This window comes from Lactuca saligna, chromosome 6 (genome assembly GCF_052625555.1).
Source record: "Lactuca saligna cultivar CGN05327 chromosome 6, ASM5262555v1, whole genome shotgun sequence".
NCBI classification, from domain to species: domain Eukaryota; kingdom Viridiplantae; phylum Streptophyta; class Magnoliopsida; order Asterales; family Asteraceae; genus Lactuca; species Lactuca saligna.
In genome coordinates, this window is record NC_136422.1 from 63,425,194 (window position 1) to 63,445,803 (window position 20,610).

Below are 20,610 nucleotides of genomic sequence, written 5' to 3' on the forward strand. Positions count from 1 at the left end.
ATGTTCAAAGGAATGTACTTTGAGTGAGAGACATCATATCTAAGGAATTGTCTTGTAACAATCTCCGATAGAGGAATTTGTAATATCATTGGCAATAGTCTTTGTGACTTTGGTGCAGTGACATTACGAAAGAATCATTGCATAAAATGTTAGAATCTAGCATATTCTATAAGTAGCAAGAATTTGATATTCTTTCACTTATGGAAAAGGATTTGGAGTTGTGAAATGAGAATTATTGGAAATGTGTTCAATTTGATCTATTTTACAAAGAAAGAACCATAGGTAAACATTGTGTGCATGCTAGGAGCATGGGACAAGTGTAATAATTCAAGTAAGAAGTTGATTACCCGAAACGACAAATAATGAGTAATCGATATGGTGATAAATAAAAGGAGTTTTATTTATACTCAAAGGTTTGAGGCCATAGGGGATTAGTATTATTCTTGTGTTTCACTTTTCATGTTTTGACTTCTTGAATAATTTAATTGATTAAGAACTGTCAAATTATTCGAATGGGCCACAGTCGTTCATATGTTGGAAGTAGATATGAATGAAGACTGTCATGAATTGGTGTGTGAATGTCTGAAAGAGTATTGTACATTAGCAAATGTTTGCTGCAACGTTCATGAGTGCTTATGAATATGATTTGAGCATTGGATTAAACCCACGCTCACTTGGATCACTTCATGGATTTTATCACAAGTGATTGGTGAGACGATAACATCTTATATTCTTGAAACCGAGATGTGTGAGTTGTATCTTGCTAATCGGTTGCACATTGATAATATGTAAACGCACTAGTAACTTGGTGTTATAAAACATATTGTTGTGTGTGATTCGGTAAGTGAGTGCAAGCAAACATTGTATCAAAGTTTATCCGTTCCTTTTTTCCAAAGAAGGATAAAAGCGATATCTTTGGGCCCCTCAATGATTTAGTGATGACAAACGTAAATGCTCGGCCGGGTTAGGGCTAATTTGATTTGTTCAATTAGTCAGTCGTCATAAATCGGGAATCGAGAAATAGTACAAAGAGAATGATTTGAAATCATTTCTCATATGATATCTAGAATGGAGGAATATATGATCCATTATCTAAGGACACGCGTATCTGATATGATCAGAGTTGACAACGGCTTTGGAAAGCTACGAGTGCAGATCAGGATCTGAAGTCATACGCAGAATAGTTATTAGACTTATCCAAGTGGGAGACTGTTGGATTAGTGTCTAAGTTCATAACTATTTTGGTATGTACTTGACCCGATGGTGCATGGTCCTTTTGGGTTGCCTTCACCAAAGCAACTGGATAGGATGAATTATGGAGAGAAAGGATTAAATATGATTTATTAATATATTATGAGAATAATATATTAAAGGAGAAATCATATTGTTTAATTAATATTAGTCAAGAATTAATTGGTAATTAGTTTTGTGACTAAAAGAGATTAATTAAACTTAAGGGACTGGAATTGTAATTATAAGATAATTTCAATTTGGGCTATGGATTGTCTTAAATTAAGGAGTGGACGAATTCTATGGGGAAACCCATGAGAAATTATCCAAGGCCTTAAGGAAAAGGAGTCCATGGGTTGCTTAGGGCTTAAGCATCCAAATTAGGGTTTCCTTGTTAGATAACCCTAATAGTCTCATTATATGTAGACCCCTTAAGGACCAAAAACGTGACTAAGCTTTGTTCTAGGGTTTCACACATTTTTGGGCAGCCTCCATCCTCTCTCCTCTTCATCCTCTTGCTTATGGTGTTTGTGAACCATTAGAGGAGTGACATTTGTGACTCTAAGCTTTCTAAAGTCAATACAAGGAGGAATTGGGATTGTTATTGCTACATAACAATCAAGGTAATATCTTAAACCTAATTATATGTTAATATCGTATTCCATATGCTAGAATTAGGGTTTATAGTCTTGGATAACTTGCATGTACAATAGAGAAACCTAGATCCAAGCATTAGGGTTTGTATGAGCACATAGGATGTTCTTATGACCAAAACCCATAAGCCATCTCATTCCTTTTATAGCCAACCACAAAATTAGGGTTTTTGGGTCTGGACCAGTTATGCCCAGCGTAACCTTGGGTACGCCCAGTGTACCTGAGGGAGGATGCATTTAAATGAAGCGCGCAAGTACGCGCATCGTACTCCTTGTACGCCCAGCATACTCGCCCAACACAAAATCCCTAAAATGACAACATATATAAAGATGAAGGGCTAAATAAAGGTACCTGGATTTCGGGCTGTTAAAATTCTCCCCCACTAGAACCAGACTTCATCCCCGAAGTCTTATACCGAAAACCATTCCGGATACTACTCCCGCATCTCAGACTCGGACTCCCATGTCAGCTCGGACCCCTTCCGATGTTGTCACTGCACTTGCACCAAGGGTACTTCCTTGTTCCTCAGAACCTTAACCTTTTGATCCCTAATTGCCACTGGTCTCTCAACATAGTTCAGACCTACATCCACCTAAATATCATCTAAAGGCACCACTACCGACTCGTCGGCAATACATTTCCTCAACTGCAACACATGAAATGTGTCGTGGATCTGACCCAACTCAGCAGGTAGATCCAACCGGTAGGCTATCCTGCCTACCCTAGCGATTACCCTGAAGGGTCCAATATATTGAGGTCCCAACTTGCCCCTCTTCCTGAATCATATCACTCCTTTCCAAGGAGAGACCTTTAAGAGTACAACGTCAGCAACCTAAAACTTGAGCTCGGACCGATGCCTGTCCGCATAACTCTTCTAGCGACTCTGAGCGGTCAACAACCTCTGCCTGACCTGCTGTATTTACTCGGTCGTCTGAAGCACAATCTTCGTACTACCCATTACCCGTTTCCCCACCTCTCCCCAACAGATGGGGGGTTCGACACCTCCTTCCATACAACAACTCAAAGGGTGGCATACCAATGCTCGAATGATGGTTGTTGTTGTACGAAAACTCTGCTAAGGGTAAATAGGTGTCCCAACTGTTGAATATTTGAAGTGTTGCATCTTGGATTATTTGTTTTACAATCGGATTGGGCTTATCCAACCGTAGTTATTTAGATTAGTTTCCTTTATCTAGATAAGTTGTTAGGGTTTTATTATAAATATATGCATGCATGTATGCGTATATAAGAGATTAGTCGTTCACGTTGATTCTTGTTACCCTAGTTTTACCTCTGCAGATTGAAGTTCTTAATCGAGCTCTTCTGGGGTATTTTGCATTAATCATTCGACATCTTCATCGCAATACTTGTGTTCTTATTTATGTTCTTATTAATATTTTGCTTAGAATCATACGATCCTGAAAGAACTTTGTTCTAACAATTGGTATCAGAGCAGGAGATTGTGTTCGTCGATACACTTCTCTTCTGTATTCACAAATAGTTAGGGTTTCCGCTTTTATCGAAGCCGTCGTCTTCTTAACGACAATTACTCCGCTTTTGATAAAACCCTAATCTTAAGTTTACAGGTAAGATTCTAGCAGCTCACCATGTCTCATGAAGATACGCATTCAAACCCTATTAACATCTCAAACAACATCGGTTCTACAACCAGAGTACCCATACTCTACACTCAAGACTACGAAGTATGGGCTCATCACTTTGAAGATTACGTAGTTGGATCCGAGGATAATGGCTATCTCATCTGGGAAGCTATTGTTCTTGGACCGTTCGTGCACTCAGAAACAAACACCATAGTCAAGACACAGAAAGATTACAACAAGTTGGTAACAGATGTTCAAAAGATGCCGCAAGATGAGAAGAACAAGATTCTGTGTAATGTCAAAGCCATGCGAATGATAAGATTCGCCTTACAATCTGACACCTTTCGGCTTGTAGGCTCTTGCACAACTGCTAAGGAAATCTAGGATAGGTTGAAGGAACTCTACTCAACTGATGAGGATCTGGAACATTCTATTCAAACTCTGTTGCTTTCAGAATTCGGAGCATTTGAACAAAAACCTGAAGAAAAGCTCATTCAGACCTTTGATCGGTTCAATCATCTTTTAAGTAAGATGATCAAGCATGGAATTGAAAGGAAGGTAATCGAACAGAAAGTTACATTCATGAACGGGCTCAGACCAGAATGGATGGCTGTGGTTTCCACTGTGAAGGCGCATGAACAGTTCAAATCCTACTCTCTAGCGAAACTAGTTGGCATACTGAAGTCACATGAAAGTGTTGTAACTAAGGAGGCGAAAGTGGTCTCTGGCATGGGATCACTGGCTCTTGTCTCTAAAGGAAAAAGTACTGTTGAAGAAGAAGAAGAGTCAGACATGTCAGAATGTGATCTTACAAGTGAGGAGTATGCGCTGATGATAACCAATTCAAAGAAATTTGCTAGAAGAAAATTTCCTACCAATAAGAACCGAAATTGGCAAGGAAGTTACAGTTCCGAGAAAGTAAAAGAAGAACCGAAAGGCTCATCCCAAAAGGTGGAAGAAAACAAACTTGCGGGAGACTCTGGATACGACTGCAATTACTGTCACGGCAAGAACCACTTTGCCAAAGATTGCATGTTAAGAAAGACGGCTGAGAAGAAAGAGGGTGAAGACGATGAAGCGTATTATATGCGAAAACTTGAAGAAGTCAAAAAGAAGAAGGCTTCCAACAGCTCCATGAATGCTCTAATTGTACAAAAAGATGCAGGGGAAGACGAGTTTGGCGGCGTAGAAGTCTGGTCAACCGATTCTGAAGACGAAGAGGTTAGAAGACCCACACACGGAAAGGTTGGAGGTTCTAGTGGAAAATGCCTGATAGTCACCGCTGGACCATCAACCGAAAGTGCAGACACAGAACCGAACATGACTGAGAACAAGTGTTTTGCAGCCAAGCCAGTGAGTGAGAAGATCAACGACTGCGATCGATTGATCAAGAAGGTACATTCTCTCCTTGAATCTCTTAAAATTTCCAAAACTGAATATCTAGAAGAATGAAATGAACTAAACTTTAAATTTAACAACCTTAGTAGCAGCCTCATGCAAACCCGCTTAGCAAACTCTAACCTAACTGACCAACTCGACAGGGTGTCTTCAAAAAGTGAGGAGAGAAGGATCTGGATTGAGCAGAAGGAAGCGGAGTTAGTTTGGGCTAAGGATGAGAGTATTTATTTGCAAAGAGACAATTTAAAATTATTAAAACAAAGAAATGTTTTCCGTTTAATTGCTAAGCGTCTTTATACAAATATTTCTCAATTACATCTTAATTGTGAAATTGGAAAGAAAATACATAAAATGATTTTTCCCTTTCTTGAATTTAAGGAAGATGATGTTATAGCAGAATGTGAATCAGAAGTTTCCTCTAAAGAAACATCCACGTCATATAGGCTAGGTTTAGATAAGATAGAAACTTTCATCGATTCTAAGGAACATAAAAGTATGTTAAGAGATATCTTAGATGAAAATGATAGGATGAATATTAAAACCGAAACTATACAAACATTCGATGAATCAAATGCCAAAATCGTCAAGGAAAATAAAATTATAATAGATAATACTTCTGAATTTGAAACAGAGAGTGAGATGAGTGAAATCTCAGTAGAGGATGTTGTCGATTGTTCTGAGTTTGTGAAAGATGAAGCCAAGAGTGAAAAACCTCTTATTTCAGAAAACTCAGTTGAGTTTGCTCGTCTGTCAAAGGAACAGAAACCGAAACTCAAAGAAAAGGTTGTGGTTTATCAGAAGGTACAGACCGTACCAAACCAAGTTTATGCTGTGATTGGAGTCACTCACAGACAAACAATTGAATTAAGGACGATAGTTGAAGAGGATAATGCTGAAGGATGCGAAGAATATTTCTGGTCTGCTCCCATTGAGAATGCAGATGAGACTGTGGGTCTGTCTGAGAGAACCACATGGAGAGTCAAAGGGCGATACATACCAGAACCCATCAATAAACCTTCAAGTTTCGATATTCCCAGCACAAGCGGAACGAAAGATATTCCTAAAGAACCATCAATGCAACCTGAAGCTCCAATTGAAAGAAAAGAACCGAAAGGTCCACTCAAGAGACAGGAAGCATCGGCAGTTCAAACTAAGGAACGCACAGAAACCAGAGTGGAAGACAAGAGAATGAAGGAAAAATCAAAGTCAAGTTTCAATCTTCACAAATCTCAGAAGGAGCTAGCTGAACAGAAAAGACTCAAAAATCAGCGATATGCCGCGAATCTAAATGAACGGAAAAAGCATTGGAATTCTCAAAATCCTAACCATAAATCTCCTAGGAAAGAATCCATGGATAAAGGGAAGCAAAAGTTAAAGGAAGATTTTGCTCCTAACTCCTATTATTCCAAATCCCAAAACCGAAAGTCAAGTTTCGGTTCTAAACCGACTTTCGGTTCTCAACCGAGTTTCGGTTCTAAACCAAATTTCGGTTCTCAACCGAGTTTTGGTTCTAAACCAAATTTCGGTTCTCAACCGACTTTCGGTTCTCAACCAAGTTTCGGTTCTAGACCAGATTTCGGTTAACGTCCCAAGTTCAGCCCTAACAGAAGATTCAGTTCTAACACTGGTTTTAGTCCCAATTCTAGATATGGATCCTCCAAGTTCCAATATCAACACAAGTGATCCTCCCCTAAACCTAAGAATCAAATGAAAAACACTAAACTAACTAATAAAGATACCTTAAAATTTAAAGAAGATAAAACGAAAATCAAGGTATTTACTATCAAAAGAAAAGATCAAACAACTCTCGTTAAAAGAACTTATTTTGTTGATGTTTCTACTGTAATTCCTTTCTCTGTGAAAAACTCACCAGGACCCAAGAAACTTTGGGTTCCTAAGTCTGCTTGAAATTGCAGGTAATCAGTGACGAGCAGTTCGACGACGAATGGTATATAGACAGTGGCTGCTCGCGTCACATGACAGGAAGAAAGGAGGAATTAAGGGAGTTTAGGTCTCTAAAGGATGGAGGTTCAGTGAAATTTGGAAACAACTCCTATGGAACAATCAAAGGATACGGAATGATAACTAATGGAGACTTTTCCATCAGAAAGGTGGCTTATGTGGAGGGATTGCAGCACAATCTCATAAGTGTCTTGCAATTAGTTGTGGACACGGGCTTGAAGGTATCATTCGATGATACAGGATCTGAGAATATCGAAAAACAAACTAAGAAAATTCTGCTAAAATCGGCAAGAAAAGGAGAAATGTATCCTTTGAATCTTAATCTGATTCGAGGGACACCAGCTATCTGTCTGCTATCAAAGGCAAACACTGATGAAAGTTGGCTTTGGCATCGACGTCTATCTCACCTGAACTACAAAGATATCAACAAACTGGTAATTGGTGATCACGTTCGAGGTCTTCCTCTTCTAAAGTTCGAAAAGGAGCATTTGTGTGCAGCATGTGAAATGGGAAAGCAAAGCAGAAAAAGCCACCCAACACACATTAATACCAAGATCGTGGGAGCATTTGAATTGTTACATATCGATTTGTGTGGACCATCTGCTATAGAGAGTATCGGAGGAAGTAAGTATATTCTGGTAATTGTAGATGATTTTTCACGTTTCACGTGGGTTTCCTTTCTTAGACAGAAATCAGATGCAACTCCCAAGCTGAAGATGTTCATCAAGCAAGTGGAAGTTCAACTAAAGAAGACGGTGAGAAACATCAGAAGTGACAATGGGCTGGAATTCAAAAACAAGGATTTCGAAGACTTTCTGGCCGATAAGGGGATCACACACAACTTTTCGGCTCCTTATACTCCACAGCAAAACGGAATCGTTGAAAGACGAAACCGATCGTTGTGTGAAGCAGCCAGGACCATGCTCAGTTATGCCTCTCTACCTCTATACTTTTGGGCTGATGCCATTGTTGCGGCCTGCTATACTCATAATCGGTCCCTCCTCAACAAGCGATTCTCATTAACTCCTTATGAGATTTTAAACAATCGGAAACCAAACGTCCAGTTTTTCCACATATTCGGTTCCAGGTGCTTTATCCTTAACTCTAAAGAAAACCGAAATAAATTTGACGTTAAAGCCGATGAGGGGATCTTTCTGGGTTATTCTCTGTCATCAAAAGCATACCGAGTATTGAACAAGCGTTCCAAAAGAATAGAAGAAACTTACTATGTCACCTTTGACGATAATTACATAAAGAATGTTCAACAGACAGAAGATGCCTCTGGAGACATCTTTCCCACATCTGGACAGGTCTCGGTTCCAATATCAAATCTGTTTGATGAATACATTCGGTTGTTCGATGAACCGGAAAAGGCAATCCATTCGAAAGTAACCGCAGAAGACAACAAGGTAGATAATCTGAAGAAAGTTATAGACGAAGCTGTCAAATCATTGGAAACCGAAACACCTACTCCTAAACCATCACCTAGTACTTCAAATTCCAATTCAACGTTCCAGGTGGAGGACGATAACACTTTCCAACAATCTGGAGTTTCTGTCGAGGGGGGGAATTACCATTCCGCCACATCTGATACTCAAACAACATAACACAAATTAACAAGCATAACTCCAATCGAGGGGGAGTCTCCTACTGCTGATTCTGTTGAAGACATAGGCTACACTTCATCAGTCGAGGGGGAGAAGGTAACAACAAGTAATTGTTCAACTGACGAAGGTGAAGCGGATAAGTCAGATGTTGAAATTGAAGTTGAAGTAGAATTAAATCTAGAATATGATCTAAGCTATCCTCCGCTTGTAAAATGGACAAAAAACCATCCCAAAGAGAAAATAATTGGTGAATCGTCTGAAAGTGTTCTTACTAGATCTCAACTGAAGGCAAAACAAACAACATTATTCTCCAAAGTGGAATTTTGTATGTTTAACTCTTTTATCTCCAAAATAGAGCCGAAAACAGTAAATGCTACACTCGATCATTCTGATTGGGTTCAAGCAATGCAGGATGAGCTTAATGAATTTGAAAGAAACAGAGTTTGGAGATTGATTCCCACACCGAAAGATGCCTCTATTGTTGGATTGAAATGGGTATTTAGAAATAAGCTGGATAAAGAAGGAAATTTCATTCGTAACAAGGCTCGGTTGGTTGTAAAAGGCTACTGTCAAGAAGAAGGGATTGATTATGAAGAAACGTTTGCTCCTGTGGCACGGTTAGAGTCTGTTCGAATTTTCCTAGCATATGCTGCTCACAAGAACTTCGAAGTTTTCCAAATGGATGTCAAATGTGCATTCTTGAATGGAGAATTAGAAGAAACTGTCTATGTTGAGCAACCACCCGGTTTTGTGAATGAAAGGTACCCGGATCATTGCTACGTACTGGATAAAGCTGTCTATGGGCTAAAGCAAGCACCAAGACCCTGGTATGAAACTCTTACTCGTTTTCTAAAAATGTCAAAGTTTAAACAAGGTTCGGTTGACCCAACCTTCTTTCGAAAGAAGGAAGGCGAACATCTAATGATTGTTCAAATTTATGTTGATGATATCATCTTCGGCTCTACGAATCCTAGCTTAACTGCTGAATTCCGAAAGTTGATGGAGACTAAATTTGAAATGAGCACAATGGGTCCGATTAACTTTTTCCTTGGTTTGAATATTAGACAGGGACCAGAGGGCATCTTTATAAACCAGGAAGCATACACTAAAAATCTGCTGACTAAGTCTGGAATGAAGGGTGATTCAAAAGTAAAGGTTCCAATGGCATTCGGTACCAAGCTAACCCTATCTCTGGAGAAACCGGCTGTAGACATAACTCTTTATCGACAAATGATAGGATCCCTTATGTATCTAACAGCTAGTAGACCAGATATCATGTTCTATGTCTGTTATTGTGCCAGGTTTTAAGCTAATCCAAGAGAACCCCACATGACTGCTGTAAAGAATATTTTCCGATATCTAAAGAAGACATCAACTCTCGGTCTCTGGTATCCAGCAAGATCTGAATTCTTCATACAAGCCTTTTCAGATGCTGATCTTGGAGGATGTGGATTGGACAGGAAAAGCACTACCGGAGGATGTCAATTCCTTGACGGAAAACTTGTCAGTTGACAATCAAAGAAGCAAACCTGTGTTTCCTTGTCCAGAGCAGAAGCAGAATACATCGCTGCCGCATCTTGTACCTCTCAGGTTGTTTGGATTCAAATTCAGTTGAGAGATTATGGACTGAGTATGAAAAAGATCCCTCTCTACTGTGACTCGGAAAGTGCAATCAGGATTTGTCATAATCCAGTACAACATTCGAAAACTAAGCACATAGCACTAAGGTACCATTTCATCAAGGATCATGTAGAAGACGGGAATGTCGAAGTTCATTTTGTTCGTTCTGCTGATCAACTGGCCGACATTTTTACTAAAGCCTTACCAGAAACAACCTTCAATAAAATCTTACAAGGCTTGGGTATGATGGAAGGAGAGTCGGTACCGAATCTTTAATTTTCTCCTTAAAATAAGGACGACAGAGATAGACAGAGCGCTCGGTCTATCTCTGCTCTAGTCTTTTCGAATTAAACAGAACGCTCTGTATATCTCATCTCCGTGAATCTCGGTTTCGCTATGTCTGCTCTCACTAATCGTCTGAAATCTCTGTTTTTAATCTTTATTTTTATTTTTTTATTTTATTTTTTTTATTTTTTTAAAAATATCCAAAAATCCAAAAATATTTTATCTTTCTGTTTTTATTTTTTTTTTCAGAAAATATCCAAAAATCCAAAAATATTTTTCTTTTTTTGTTGCTTGTTTGTTTTGTTATTAATAGGTACGACATAAGAATAACCGTTGAAAATTCTCAAAGCAGGTATGATTTAACTTTTACTCAAACTAGTTAAGTGTCCCTAGAAGCATGTTGTTGTATGTTGTCTTAAAGCCTCTATGATCTTGAGTAAGCCTTAATGATTCGATTGATACCCATCGCGTCTTCCAAATCAGGCTATTTTAACTCACTCGGTCTAGAGCTACCTTACTCTTCTCATTTGAGTTAAGAGTTTCTCTGCTCTGTCACGCTTATCTAGCAGAAGGTACATTTGGTTCCTTAACCATCTACTTATATTCTCCATCTACCTTCGGTTCACTAATGTAACCCTTGAGACTCTCGGTATTTACCACTGAGGTTTATGGTTACACAAAATCTGTGTTAATGATCTTAGATACAATTACCACGTTCTAAGTGAAACCCAAAATTCAACACCAATAATGAATTGACGGTGAGTGAAATACTCAAGCTTTAACTGGTTACCTAAGGAAATCTTTTTTATTTTGCGTGATCTTTTACGAAATCGTCTACAGCTAAGATATTTCTTCCCAAAGAGATCTAGTTTATTTTTTTTTTGATTTCTGCTTCCTATAAGTCATAAACATAATATATCCCACCTACCTGTTCAATAGATCACATTGGTCTCACAGGTACCTCTACCAACGATCGGTTTTATGTTAAAACTCGAAGTTTGGTTGGAGGAAAGCCACCCAATGCATATGATTAAAAGAAGCCTTTCATTGTTTATTGACAAACAATTGATCGTATTTTCGGGAAACCACACAAGCACTTCAAGTCTCTCTTGACTTTGAAGGAAGTGATTCTTGCCCGGAATCCTCTGCTTTCTGTTCTCTAAAAGGACAGCACCCAACCCCATACATACTTGTTTTATTTCTTTATCTTTCACACTCTTATGCACGAAAATTAATATTTTCCAACATTCTAATTACTTATTGGTATAAGTTTTGGTTATCCGTTGTAACCAAACACGGGATAACAGGGAATTTCAAACGATTTGAAGATAAGATTTGGGCGTGTGAATTAGATCCGTTTCAAACCCACGCGTGCTTACGTTTTCCTGGGATTAACCACCCTGTCAAATCGCGCTTTTTCAGGCGACGTTTTAGTAACCTCATCATCATGCTTTCTCTCTCCAGGCAATCGTATAAATAGGGGTGATCGTTTTTATTTGTCATTTACCAAGTCACAACTTATCTCTCTCACACAAAGATTAAACTGTTCATCTTCTTCTTTGTTCAACAATGGCGACCTCATCCTCCGCGTATGATCAAACTGCTACATCCTCCTTGCTTAAAATACGACCCAACCAAAATCTGATAATCAAACTGAGTCCATTCGTATATGACTCATACATGTTGCATGTGGTGGAGTGTCTGAAGTATTCCCCACTGGTAATGGCCCTAACCCTAATCGAAGCAGTTCCGATGTCGCTACTTTCTCAAGTATACTCATCAGCGACGTATGACAAGAAAAAGGATCGCATCTACTTCAGTATTCACGATAAGCAATCCTCAATTTCAAAGATGAAGCTCTATTCCCTTTTAGGGCTTGCAGTTGATTCCTCCATTATCTCTCCAGATTTCATCACTATAACCCAAATTTTCACAATGCTGTACGAAATGGGGTACACCGACGTTCTTATAATGGTGGCGAAGGTTAAGAAGTCTTGCTTACCGTCGCAGTGGAATGGGTTGCTGACCCTGCTCATCAAGGGTTTAGCGGAAAGAAGTGGTGGTTCTGATACCACTAGCAAAGGATTTCTCACCATGCTTTATGGTCTATATAACGAGATAAATCTGGATTATGGCACAATAATCTGGTCCCAAGTGGTGCAGAGTTTGAATACCACAACCCGTCATTCTGAAATCTCATGTGGTCGATTCTGGACTGTAATTACACGGAAAGCTATGGATTCTTTGGAGATTCTGGTTATGACCGACGCTCTTCTTGCTTCTATTGCTACTTATCACACCACGAAGATTATTCTCTCTGATCCACGTAAGTTTCTTCATTATGGATCAATTCCTGAATCGATGTAAAGGTGTGTTACAGCACAAAGCACGGTGATGGACGATTACCGCAAATTGACTTTAGTTGGTCCAAGGGTCTTGTCTGCAGAACAACAAGCTGCCCTAGATGCTTTGGAACAACCTGCACCCAGAGGCAAGCAGGTGGTTAAAACAGAGAAAGAAGAAGTTAAGGAGAAAAAGGAGAAAAAGGAGAAAGTTTCTAAGCAGAAGGCTGGTGAGGAAGCTTTTTCTCAAACAAAACAGAAGAAGATTAAAAAGATGGCTAAAAGGCCTAAGAGAAATGTGTCTCCTGAACCTGACACTGTTGAAGATCAAGCAGCAAAAACTAAGAATCCTGCAGTGTTCACCAGAGAGCCTACACCACCGAGATCTCCAACCCCACCCTCATCTCCTAAAGATATTCATGTTCCATCTCCTCAACCCACAAAAATTTCCACCCTAACCCAATCACCAAAACAGAAAGCTCCACTTTCTGTTCCCACATATATACCAACCCTTCCTGTTGAAACTTCTTCTATACCAACTTCAACTATCTATTCCTCTGTTCCTGTCTCCACTACACCTATCACAACTTCTCTTGCAACATAATCCATCACTACTACCATTCCCCAAATCCTAGTTGAAGTCAATGTATCTGATACAGGGGCTACTTCTGTGGTTGATCCACCTGTTTCTAAACCACCATCTCCCACCCCATCTTCTAACTCTGGTGCCACTTTGGGAGGTGATGACGAAGAGTATGATTCTTTATACTTTAGTTCTTACCAGATTCCAACTGATACAGACGCTGATGCTCCTGCCAACAATCAAAAGCTTCAAGAAATCAATGAAAAGCTTGACCGCCTGCTTGCAGACAACAAAGCTTATAGTGGGGTTGTCATGAAAGCTTTTGTGGAAACAGCTGTTCAGCAATATACTGAAGCTATTGACCAATCCACTGCTGCAGTAAACAAGTCCACAACTTCATGTTCCGAGGCCACAGAGAAGGTTACTGAGGTTGTTCATACAACTCAGATTTTCCTTGACTCACTCAAAGCTCATGCTGATACTAATGCAACAAAGTACCAAGCTTATTTTGACTCCTTCTCTCAAACTCTTCAAGAAGAGACTATTAATTTTGATGCCCTTCATGCTGATCTCAAAACAGAATCCACATCTTTTCTCCAATCCTTGGATTCTCGTTTTGCTACTTTAACTGCAGAAAGCACCTTGAAGGAAAACTTGATAAAACACCAGGCAACCATTCATCTACAGAAAGTTCAACTAGCCCAGAATGAAAAGGAGATCTCTCTGCTCAAAACTCAAAGGGTTGTTTTTCAAAGTTGTGCTGGTGATGTGAAGAATATGCTGACTACTCTTCTCGAAACCCATGATCCAATTTTGACTTTAACTATTCGGAAGCATCTCCAAACTAAACTTCTGTTGGTTTTTGAGCAATCTAACACTTCCTAAGTGTGCATACAACCCTAATAAACCTTGGATCTATGTTTATCTAAATATATGCAAAATAATAATTTTCCAAGGTTTATAACCTATCTAACATGGCATGGGGAACATTTCAACATAAAAGAGTTAGAAGAGATTACATACCTTTTGGTGAGTTTGGTTCTAAGGAGTTTGAGGGCCAAGCACCAATAGTGTGAATGCCTCAAATGGAATCACAAACACCACAAACTCTTGGAAAACTTTGAGAGAGTATACACCTTGTATAAAATCAGCCACACACATGCACACACACACTAGTTCACTAGTTTTCTCTTAGGCTTCATTTCATGCTCCATAAGCATGCTTATATAGTGTGCATGGTTAGGGTGAAACCCTAATAACCCATGTCTTTTCCTTTCCAAGGATCCATGGGTTAAAAGCTCCATGGATCATCCATGGACTTCCACACAAGCCTAGCCCATTAACAAATGAGTATTAGCCCACACTATATAAAACAAATAGCCCATAATCTAATTAGTATTCCTTTTAATCTCTAAATTAATTCATAATTAATTTAAGACTAAAACTAATTAAATAACGTAACTTCATATTAATATATTATAACTCATAATATATTAATAAACATATGTGTATAACTCTCATAAAATTATCCATAATAGTTTGGATGAGATGCAACCCAAATGGACCATGCCGGTCGGGTCAAGTATATACCAAATAAGTTATGGACTTAGACACCTTATCCAACAGAATCCCACTTGGATAAGTCTAATAACTGTATTTGCCTATAACTTCAGGAACCAACTAGCAATCGTAGCTCTTGAAAACTCCCTCGAACAATGAAGACTCTATCGAACTATGAAGCGCCATTTTAGATAAGTGATCACATAATCCTCTGTTCTCATGATATCAACCGGACAAACACATGGAACTATGTCTTGCTTATTGTCTAGCAGTTGTTTCTCGATTTTCCGATTTATTTGACGAAGAACTTCACTGAACACATCGGTTTACTTCTGACCAGGCCCGGTACATGGGTCAACACAAAATCATCAAGGGGCCTAGATATTGCTTCTATTTCTAGAAGGAACAGATAAACTTCGACTGATATGCTTGTTCTACTACTTATTGAATTGTACACAAAGGCACGTTTTATAACATCAAGTTACTGATGTGTTTACGTGCAATCAATGCACAACCAACTCATAGGTAACAACTCATATCTCTAGGTTTAAAGATCCCCTTACGAAGGATTGCACGTAAACACATCATATCTCTAGGTTTACGTGCAATCAATGCACAACCAAAGGCACGTCTTGCATGCTGAAAATGCTTAACCCTCGTCAGTCCCTTCGTAAGGGGATCTGCAGGATTCTTATCCGACGATATCCTCCTTGTCACAAGGAGTACTTCTTCAATCTTGTGTCTTATGAAGTGATATTTTCTGTCAATGTGTCGGGATCTGCCATGATCTCTGGGTTCCTTGGCTAAGATAACCGCACCATTGTTGTCACAGAAAATCTCTATAGGTTCCTTAATAGCTGGTACAACTCCAAGGTCTCCGATGAAGTTCTTTAGCCATATCGCCTCTTTTGCTGCTTCACTCGCTGCTATATACTCTGATTCACAAGTCGAATCAGCCACCGTCTCCTTCTTGGAACTCTTCCAAGAGCTTGCGCCTCCATTTAAGGTAAAGATCTAGCCCAACTGAGAGCGGAAATTATCCCTATCAGTCTGAAAACCAGCATCACTATACCCTAATACTTTCAAGTCATCACTGCCACCAAGGGTAAGGACCCAATCCTTAGTCCTCCGCAGGTACTTGAGAATGTTCTTTACCGCGGTCCAATGAGCCTTGCCAGGGTTCCCCTGAAACCTGCTGACCATGCTCAAAGCAAATGCCACATCAGGGCGGGTACAAGTCATAGCATACATGATCGAGCCAACTGCGGAAGCATACGGTAATTGTCTCATCTCAGCTATCTCTGCCTCTGTACTCGGACTTTGAGTCTTACTCAGTTTGGTATTGCTTTGGATCGGTAAATCTCCTTTCTTGGAATTCTCCATGTTGAACCTTTTCAACACCTTATCCAAGTAGGTACTCTGACTAAGTCCAATTAGTCTTCTACTCCTTTCTCTTAATATCCTTATCCCTAGGATATAGGTAGCCTCCCCTAGGTCCTTCATAGCAAAGCACTTCCCAAGCCAGGACTTAACCTCCTGCAAGGTTGGGATGTCATTTCCTATGAGTAGTATGTCATCCACATACAATACCAAGAAGCTAACTATACTCCCACTAGCTCTAACATACACGCAAGACTCATCTTCGCTTCTCGAGAAGCCAAACTCTTTTACCTTCTCATCAAAACAAAGATTCCAGCTACGAGATGCTTGTTTTAACCTATAAATGGATTTCTGAAGCTTGCATACTCTATTAGGGTACTCTGCACTGACAAAACCCTCTGGCTGATTCATGTACACATCTTCTACCAACTTTCCATTAAGGAAAGCGGTTTTGACATCCATTTGCCATATTTCATAATCATGAAATGCTGCAATGGCTAACATAACCCTAATAGACTTAATCTTTGCTACCGGCGAGAAGGTTTCATCATAATCAATACCTTGAGTTTGAGTAAAACCCTTCGCAACCAGTCGAGCCTTATAAGTATGCACTTTTCCTTCCATGTCTGTCTTCTTCTTGAAGATCCATTTGCACCCGACTGTTTTACGGCCTGGTGATATGTGCATAATTAGTTAATTATTTAACATATATTCTTAGTTATTTTTGGTTAATTATGAGAATAATGTGGACAAAAGGTACTTAAAATGTTGTGAATTGTGTTTTCAGTCCAAAAGATATGCTTGGAGGCAAAAAGGAGAAAAGGAAAGCAAGTGAAGATTAAAGAGTGAAAGAAGGAGTTCTACTCGGCGAGTAGATCGACCCTACTTGGCAAGTACACGACGATATGCTAGAAGATAAATACGACTGCTAATTCAAGACGGATAAGTATGGACCTACTCGGCGAGTTGATTCTGCTACTCGCCGAGTACCCCCTGTTTTGGGATATCTATAAAAGACGAATCCTTATCAAATGGGAAGGCATTCCTGGCGATTTTTGAAGGATTAGCTGCGACTAAAAGATTCAGAAGGCGCTAAGGAACCCTAAGCTTCAAGAGTTGGAAGAATTCAAGCAATTAGGTTAATTCTACCACTTAGACTTAGGAATCAAACATGTTTGCTTTAATAAACTCTGTTTTTGTGTTTGTTTCTACTGCAACTATGAGCTAAACTCGTTTTTGTTTTTGTTTGGGGAATACCAAAGAACTCCTATGGTTTAATTATTAATTTTTGCTTAATTGTCTATTGGTGATTTATTAAATTAAGTTTGTTAAAGAACCTTATGTATTAATCACTACTATTTTCTGTTAATTGGAAGGCAATTAGGTTGCATGAACATCACTTAATTGTTAACCTCATATGTCTATGTGAATGCTAAAACATATGCTTAGAAGTAATGATTATGAAACTACGATTAATAAGAAAATAGGAAGATTAATGTGTGAGCTTGTTTGAGAAACCATCAACAAGAGGTTAATTGAATTAATAACTTAATTAACCATTACAAATCTTATTTAATCCAAATAATTAATCTAGGGAATTAATTAGTTTAAACACTTGATCAACGCTTAAATTAGTTAATTGTCTAAGGGTTAGAAGTAATGAATATGAACCTAACTATTATAATTGGTAATCAATAGTAATTAATCCACCTTAACTTAAATAACCATAGGAGTGAATTGGTTGAACCTAAATAGAAACATCTTTATCAAATTTGGTGAATAGTTGTTGCTTTAGTTAATTAGTTAATTTAGTTTGTCTAAGTTTCTAGTCTTGCAAAACTAGATAAAAACCCTTTACTTTTATTATTTGTTTTAGTTAAAATTATCTATTAGTTTAATTGTCCGTTCCCTGAGTTCAATACCTCACTTATCAATCTATACCACTTAAAGACAGGTTCACTGCCTTTGTGTGCTCAAATTATTAATAAAAAGTAGGGATAAAACTAGTTGAATTTACACACATCAAGTTTTTGGCGCCGTTGCCGGGGAACGGTTCTAAATAATTAAGCTAATTCCTAATTTTTTTCGATCCTTTGTGTGAGTTTACTTGCATAAAGTTCATTTATTGCAATTTAGTAACTAGTAATTAGGTTTTAGTATCTGTTTTAGTTAGGTTAAAACTTAAATTTTTTTTGAAATATCACTGATACTCGCCGAATGCACTCACACCTACTCGACAAGTAGCAGTTTAGTCAGCAATTTTTTTTATTTGTTTACAATCTTTTTGTTCTTTTTACGTTTTTTTATTAGATCAATTTCAGGACTTTCATGACCAGAGGAGCCAACACACCACTGGTACCCCCGTTTGAAGACCCCGAATCCGCATTGAAAAGAAACAAAGGGAAGGACGTGGAGAGTTCAAGCACACCAAAGAAATCACCATTGTCCAACTTGAAGACTGTTTTTGGGAAAAAGAAGAGCAGTAAATCAGGAGCTTCTAGCGCTTCCTTGATAATCGAGGAACCAGTTCAAGAAGATATTGGATACGAGACCGAGGAAGAAGAGGAGGCAACGTACGAACAAGAAACCAAATCGGAGGAAGAGTTAGCATTCACTATGGCTAACATTGATGAAATTCCCATGGGAGAATGGAAGAAGAGGATGCGCGACGACCATGGCCCGGGACTTGTGCAACCCGCAATTCCCGCAACTGCTACCTTCGAGCTAAAAGGTCATATCCTAGATTCACTCAAGGAAATACCTTTCTATGGGAAAGATCATGAAGATGCATACAAACATTTGGATGAAGTAAATGATGTTGCTGATTACTTCAACATTCCAAATGTAACCCGCGAAACTCAACTACTTCGGATGCTTCCGGTAACCTTCAAGGGTGCTGCTAAAGACTGACTCAAATCACTTCCCCCTGGGTCAGTCACTACTTGGGCGATAATGAAGGAAGAATTTATTGATCACTTTTGCCCACCATCCAAGATAGCCAAACTCAAGAAAGCCATTGCAAACTATGAACAACAAGCTGGAGAGTCTTTATATGAAGCATGGGAGAGGTACAAAAGTCTGCTACGAAATTGCCCACACCATGATCTAAACAGCCAGCAAGAAGTTTCCATCTTTCATGATGGAGTCAATGTCACGACCCGGCAGTTGCTAGACTCACAAGGCCCACTTACAAAGAAGCCACCCCCGGTGATTAAAGAATTAATTGAAGAATTCTCTAAACACTCTAGAGAATACCACAACCCTAGGAATGATGTCACGAGGGGAGCCACGTACGCTGCTACTGAAGATTTATCTGCGGTCATGGCCATGTTAAAAACCATGGATAGCAGAATGGACAAAATGGATCAAACTATCCATGCCATACGGGTGGGTTGTGAAAACTGCAATGGACCTCACCTCACTAGAGATTGCGATTTGGATGAGAACGGCAACAAAAAGGCACAAGTATGTTATTCGAGTGGGGACCGGTATGATGAGGACTGGCGTAATCAAAAGAAGGAGTGGCTGCCTTACGAAGAGTATAAGAAGGCCAAGGAGGAGAAGTACAGACAAAAAGGGAGAGGCTTTTACCAAAAGGAGGAGTCGGTGCAAGAGAAGAAGCCAAGCTTGGAAGATATGCTAACTAAATTTGTGGCCGCTTCCGAGAAAAGACATAGTGACCATGATGCTGCTATCCAAGAAACAAGAACAATGCTCAGGAACCAGCAAGCATCCATCCACAACATAGAAACGCATCTTGGGCAACTTGCTCAACAACTAAACCAAAGGTCACCGGGTGAGCTTCCTAGCAAAACCGAGAACAACCCACGAGGCGCACAAGTAAATATTGTTACCACAAGAAGTGGGAAGATCATTACTCCCCTGGCCCCAATTCGAACTGAAGAAACCAAGGACTCACAGAAGGAAGGAACGGAAGAACAAGTTGAAAACCAACACCCACAATCTGAGAGTCCTACTCGCCGAGTAGGACCGATGGACTCGGCGAGTACCCCTGCTAAAACAAATGAACAGCCACCCTTGAAACCTTACCAGCCTCCAATGCCATACCCAGCCCGAGCCAAGAAAGAGAAGCAGGAAGAGGAATATAAGAAGTTTCTAGATCATATAAAAACTCTTCAAATCAACATTCCTTTCATTGAAGCCGTCATGCAAATGCCCAAGTATGCAAAGTTCCTTAAGGAGCTCCTCACTAACAGAAGAAAGATGGAGGAAGTGCAGAAGGTAGTGCTTAATGAGAATTACTCCGCCGCAATGCTAAACAAATTACCAAAGAAGAAGGGTGATCCGGGGAGCTTAACTTTGCCTTGCCAATTTGGCAACTTGGCTGCAATTCATGCCTTAGCTGATTCTGGAGCAAGTGTGAACCT

At 39.3% G+C, this 20,610-nt stretch overlaps 1 non-coding gene across 1 annotated transcript; it reads right to left on the reverse strand.

Moving 5' to 3' along the window:
- Window positions 1–19,222: 19,222 nt before the first annotated feature.
- Window positions 19,223–19,329, reverse strand: LOC145003588 (small nucleolar RNA R71). The gene has a single exon (XR_013662042.1). It is a non-coding gene; the product is annotated as a small nucleolar RNA R71 (small nucleolar RNA).
- Between the last annotated feature and the right edge of the window lie 1,281 nt (window positions 19,330–20,610).